Genomic DNA, 6,033 nt, shown 5'->3' with positions numbered 1-6,033 from the left:
AACTTGACATTTATTAACATCACTTGTTGAAAGGCATTGAAAGCACATATTTAACCAATACTGTGATTACAAAAACAGTCACTATGAAAATATAAACAGAAGAGGCCGCTGTGTATGGCAACAATGTTGCAGCACTAAAAGCACACACAAATCCTCCTATTTTCATGCACTTCACTAAAACACTGGCAGCTTCCTACCCCTGGAAACTACAAAGGGTAAAATGGTTCGTAACTACCAGAACCAAAGACAAACTAACAAAGCACAGCTTGAGCATCTTCACTTCCTCTCCTCCTCCCCAATGCACTAAACCCATGTAGTTCAGATTCAAACAACAAAATGCAGCTAACTTCTTTTTCTTCTCTCTTTGCCATCCATCTCCTCAGCATCCTGCAGCAGAGCTGGAGTTGCCTGTTTGGAGCACAGGCACTTCCCAGAGCTCCATACAGGAACTGGGTCAAGCCCGGAGCTGGAGTTAGCAGCCCACTCGGCTCCCGGCGATTCCCAGCCCCCAACCAAATGAAAGGGGTGTTTTGACCTGGAAACAAGCCTCAGATCTCCTCCCTGCCCACATTAAAGCTCATCTAATTGTGTACAGTAAGACAAGCCTTACTCCAAAGCTGCCCGTGCTGCAGCATCTCTCTTTGGAAGAGCTGCTGGAGCGCACACGCTTCTTCCCTCCAAGTGAAAACTGGGGAGATACCAAACCTCCGGCAACTGAATTATTTTTTTCTGCTCGTTACACCAGCCTAATGACCATCCTGACTCGTAATTACTACAATAGTAAGAAGCTTTCAGTTCTCACACTGCTGCAAGACCAACACTATCTCCTTTCAGGCAAGCAGCAGCTTTACTCTAGGCCAAAACTGAAGTTTTGGCACTTAGTTCTGGTTAGAACTTTTAATGAACAGCTCTGTAAGTGGCTTTAGAGGAGTCCAGATCCCCCACCCCCAGCGTTTAAGTGTGTGCTCATTGGACATGACTCAACCACAAACAAGCAGTGTTTTGGATAATAACCCTCTGTGCCCTGGACTGCTCAAACTGCATCACCACAATCACACAACCCTCAGAAAACATTCATTTCCTCTCCTCAAGCGTGTTTTGTAGACATGAAGAGCATAAAAAGAAAACTCAATTCCCATTGTCTCAACGTAAGTGTAAGGCATTCAGGAACGGCAAAAATATGTATTAATGATCTCCTATTTATACAGATGCACTGAAAAATATCCCCAAGCTGTTTGAAAGCCTCTTTGTTTGCAAAGTTCCAGCATTCCATGTTCCCAGAACAAACCACAGACAGCGAGAACCAAGAAAATACATCTCCTTCATTTGAGAAAAGAATCTAAAGATAAAGTATGCGCCCAGAAACAGCTTAATTTTAAGAGTCTGAATTCTTTATGCCTAGGCCTGAGGAAAATCATCACCCAGTAGACTTAAATATCCTTTTGTGATCAGGTGCTCAGGTCATACCAATCATGAGAATAAAAGGGAAGCATTAGGGGTTTTTTTAAGCAATAGCTGCAAATAGATAAAACAGCCACCACACTAAATATAGTGTGTTTTGGCAACACTCAATATCCAGGTTTTCATAAGAATTTGGTTTTCCTGCCAGTTAACAGAACCTAAGACATGGGAAGTCCTCTTCACCCACAGAAGCCCTCTCAAGGCAAAGAGCAACTGACTTCCTCTGGATTTGTTACCTGTTAATTTTTGAATTATTCCTGGAACACAGCTTGAAAAGAATGGCCTGAGAGTTCAAAAGTTCGTGTATGTCCTTCAATCTCACTGAGAGTCAATGAAGGACAAGAGAACAGAGAACCAACTTCACTTCTAATCCAGCAAGCAGAGCATCTCCTTGGAATCACATATCTCACTGGAAGCACATATCCAGGCAACCCAACAGCCAATTCCTGGACATTTTTAGGAAAAGTCTGCACATCCAGCTGCCTAGGGCAGGTGCATCTCGAGTTTGTCAAGCATGAAGTCTTCTAGTTAAGCTGTTAAACCTACCAGGCTGTGGTCCCTCCAAGGAACATGATTAGGATTCAAGACTGGTTGCTGTGGAGAGAATTCCACAGCTCTCCCAACGCTATTATTCCGGTCTCTTTGGCTGCGAGCTCAAGACAACCACGCAGTGGTTTACACTACAAAGGCTACTTCCACAACCAGGGACTCATCATTTAAAGAGATTTCTGAAGCAAAAGCAAAAAGTCTATGGCTTTTGCCCTACAATGTCTTTGGGCGATTCCTACACACAAAACTAAAAACATTGCAACATTCCCAGGTTCCAGTCAGCCCTGTGCACCAAACACAAACCAGTGATACAGACTGGGCTCACAGCATCACCACAAGCCTCATGCCTGGGCTTGCAGGATTAAGCATTTATTTCAGTCTCACTTTTCCAAGCAGCCCATGGCACATAGCAGCATCTCCTGCTCTGTGAATGGCTCCGTAAAGGATTCACTGGAATGGTTCCTTCCTCCCCAAATGCTGCCTACTACTTGAGAATTGAACAAGCTGCACCCGCCCGAAGAAATAAATTTATAAAATCAATGAGCAGAAAAGCTGCAGCACTGCAAACCTCCCTATGACCAACAGCATCATGTACATTTAGCCAGCTAGGGAAGTGAAAGACTTCCAACTCATGCAAGAAAATGTCCCGCTAAAAGAAACAGCTTGAAAATCAGGAAAGAACAGTGACATTACACATAAATGGATGCAGAACACTCCAATCTGCATTTAGACACACCCTTTTACTAGTCAAATTTTTCACTAACTACCCAGCACACGAGTCAGCATGACCAATGCATGTGCCAAAGGACACTTCCCCTGGATAGCCAACAGTGCCAAGTTACCAACTTCTTTGGAGTGTCAATTCGAGAAAACACACCATAGCTTAAAGAACTATCTTGATCTATGAAACTCCCCGATAAGAAACCAGTATAGTTTTTAAACACACGAGCAGCCAGGAGAAGTCACAACTGTAAGGTGTCCCTAACTGACGTGCTCAAGAAAATCCTCTCTGACAGGATCCCAAGTCCTGTCCCTGATGGGCACAGCACTCCCCACAAGCAGCACTACACCAAAGTTTTCAAGACTGTGGGAAGTATTCTTATCTCTGTTTACAAGCTCAAGGACAGACAAATCATATCAAATTGATTCTCATGTTACTTGGAAAACCTGCCAGAAGGGAGGAAGCTCCATGAGCAACGAACAAACACAGAGTAACCCCAGGGCAAGGACCAGGGAGGGAAGAGCAACACATTGCACACCACGGAGACTGAGCTCCTCTTTTACCCTGCAGTAACCAAACACGTGCAAAAGAGAGGGCAGGTGACAGGACTGGTTTCAAAATTATCTAATAGCCAGAGAAACACAAGTGCTGAATGGAGCAGAGTCCAGGACAACACCCAAGCAAAATCACAGAGCTGTGCAGAGTCGCAGGAGTGGGAATGCCTGAGCTCTCTGTCCACCTGGGACCTGCTGGTCAGGACTTGCTTCTTTCACATGTGGTCTGAATGTCACCTTGAGCACACAGGGCAGGAAGGGCTGGTTAACTTATGAAACACAAAGTCTGAAATTCCTGCTTTCAATAAAATCTATTTCCAAGTTGTAAGTGGTTTTTTTTTTTTCCTTTGGTAGAAATCAGGCACTTGGGGAAGCCTATTGCCACTGCCAGAGGAGTCTGCACACACAAGGGGCTCAGTTAACACCCAAGGTGATGGTGCTGCACATGGCTGAAAACAGAATTAAAAAAAAAAAATATCCTGCAGCTACACAAAGCCTCAGTACGGCAGAGGGAAAAACTGCTTCATCATCAGCCATGGAAATTTTCTGAACCCCTGGTTATCTCGTCAGTCCAGAGCTGGGTGAGGAGGAGCACAGATGGGTACTGTGCCCTTTCTCCTGCCATAAGAGTGGCAGCTCCAGAACTGCAGCGTGAGCACAACCCTGGGGCTGGGGCCGTGCATGTCCTTTACTGCCACATATAAAATGAGACAGCAAAAAATGACAAACCAAAGTATTTGAGTTGGAAACAGTCCTAGACTTTGCCTCCTTTTACAGACTTTCCATACTGTGACACTCCAGAGTGACTTGGGTCTGTGTCTTCTATATACTGGGAAGGGAACATTGATCTTAGAATTAGCTCAGGGCATTGTCTGAACCAGAGGAGAAGTTTACACACCTATTTTCAATAAACTCTACACCTATCAAAAGGGAATTACAGGCTGTGAGGTTTATTTAAATAGGATTCCAACCTCCTTAACCACTCTGAAGGACAAAGGCTTTAGAGCTTTACTTGCTAATAAATATCCCTGGTAATTTTTACTGGAAAAGGCAGAGCATACAGTGAAGAAAATCCTAACCCAAAAAAAATACCCCAAAAAAGCCAAAAAACGGGGGAAAGTTTGTAAATTCTTGCAAGATTTTTTTTTTTCTGAGAAAGTCTTTACCTGGATTAAGCTGCCAGGCAACTTTATTAGCATTTCTGCCACACACTGTCTGCTTCCCCGCCACACCCTGCCAACGTCACAGGAAAACAAAGAAAACTCCCATTTTCATGTGGTCGTTAGAAAGATGCAAATCCTTCTGGTTTGTGGAGGAGAGACAAGGAAAAGAAAATGCCATCAACCTTCAGCTCTGGCAAAAAGTACCTCAGAAGCAGCTGAACAACTTCCCAGTTACCCTGGAAACAGAGTTTACCCCTCAGCAGACGGGAAAATTGCCCGCAATTACCACCCTGGAGAAAAGCACCAGTTTGGACAAAACATCAATTTCTGTTTGCTGCAGCTCCTTTAATGTGATCCCGGTAATTCATCATGAGCAATACTGGATCTGGAATGGAATTCTATTACCAAACCCCAAAGACTCTGAGTTCTATTACCAGACATGTAGGTATAATCAAAGGTTAGGCTATCTCCTAATGGTACAGAAGAGCTCTGCCATCTGCCAAGTGTGATTTCCCCTAATCCCATTGCCCACACACAAATCAGAATCACCCGGATTACGCCACAGAAATAGAAGTCAAGTCAATACCTGAATCCACGGGATTAATCTCCCACCTCCAGACAGGAGAAAGGCAAGAACAGCAACAATGCTGTAGGCAGGCTCAGGAAGGCAAAGCTTTCCACCCGACTCCGAACAGCACCACACAGGAAATTCTGGGATTTCACTGATTAGCTTCACCCGTCCAGAATCCCGGTGCTGCTCCCTCCCGAATCTGAGCACAGAACTCTGTGCAAATTCAGGGAACTGACCTCCACGTGATCTTTTGGACCAGCTATTTCCACCCAGAAGCAGCACTCCACGTCTCTCCACGCACATACAAACCGCTCGGATTTGGAGTTAGGAGGAAAAATTAACAAACGAGCTGCATATCACGAGAACAACACCAATCTGTCCATCCAAGTGCTTCCAAAACAAAAATATATACCCCTAGCAGGGGGGTTGGAATGAGATGAGCTTTAAGATCCTTTCCGAGCCAAACTATCCTGAGCTTCTACATACACGCGATGCCAACAAGCAAAGCTATGTGCATCTTCAATTAAAAAGAAGCAGCGTGATGACTTTAAACTGGCACTTCAAAGTAATTGTAACGAGCAGATAATATATTTCCTGAAATCCAAGGCATAAAAGAGTCACATACCATTCTTGGCAATGCCTGAATCCCTCCTGCTCTGCCCAAGGAGCCGTCGCCCGGCTGTAAACCAGGGGGGAGAAGGGGGGAACATCTTTATTTGTCCATTTAAGACCTCCAAGCACATTATCATCCCTAATCCAGCGAGGAACAGATAATTGCAGCCCTCATGGATTACAAAATTACGCTCTAATCCTCAGAACCACCAGCACACCACCATCCACCAAAACCCACCTAACAACCCCTCCCCACCTCACACCGCTGAATTGGAACCACAGAACGGGGTTTTTTGGAGGGGGGTTTTTCCCCTCTTTCTAACACACGAGGACATGAGCCCTTGGCTCTGACGCAGTGAGAAAGAAGCAGCGAGGAGGTCCGGCACCAGGGCCAGGGGCCAT

The 6,033-nt window shown here is 45.0% G+C and overlaps 1 protein-coding gene across 5 annotated transcripts in view; it reads right to left on the bottom strand.

Moving 5' to 3' along the window:
* Positions 1-5,718, bottom strand: part of KIAA1671 (KIAA1671 ortholog) — a 65,570-nt gene extending 59,852 nt beyond the window's left edge. For 2 of the 5 annotated variants that reach the window (XR_001862198.1, XR_001862200.1), the window contains exon 1: positions 5,645-5,696. The gene's annotated coding sequence lies outside the window, so the exon portion shown is untranslated. Of the gene's footprint in view, positions 1-700; positions 713-5,034; positions 5,151-5,644 lie in introns of those variants that run through there. The other 3 variants (XR_001862201.1, XR_001862202.1, XR_001862199.1) reach the window with 3 other exon arrangements.
* Between the last annotated feature and the right edge of the window lie 315 nt (positions 5,719-6,033).

Source organism: Corvus brachyrhynchos, unplaced genomic scaffold (assembly GCF_000691975.1).
Source record: "Corvus brachyrhynchos isolate BGI_N302 unplaced genomic scaffold, ASM69197v1 scaffold114, whole genome shotgun sequence".
Lineage (NCBI taxonomy): Eukaryota > Metazoa > Chordata > Aves > Passeriformes > Corvidae > Corvus > Corvus brachyrhynchos.
The sequence above is the reverse complement of the archived record's forward strand: the minus strand, read 5'-3'. Positions and strand labels throughout refer to the sequence as shown.